Genomic DNA, 289 nt, shown 5'->3' on the forward strand with positions numbered 1-289 from the left:
CTTCGACACCTTTATATGTAGCTCTCCACAGCTCCACGCTCCCCACACACACACGTATCTCTGTGTATCAAACTGTCCATCAAAATGTTAGCCATCGGCATATCAATCACCAGCAATCTATCTATCTCCGTCTCGAGTCTGTCTATCTGTTTGTGAACCTGTCATCACCGCTGCCATATTTATATTAAGTATCCACATTTCCAAACAAAGGAAGATCTCGATTAGCCACATCTTTCAGACCCACGTATCCATTTCTATTTGCATATCAAAACGTAAATATAACCGAATT

Source organism: Penaeus monodon, chromosome 21 (genome assembly GCF_015228065.2).
Source record: "Penaeus monodon isolate SGIC_2016 chromosome 21, NSTDA_Pmon_1, whole genome shotgun sequence".
NCBI classification, from domain to species: Eukaryota; Metazoa; Arthropoda; class Malacostraca; order Decapoda; family Penaeidae; genus Penaeus; species Penaeus monodon.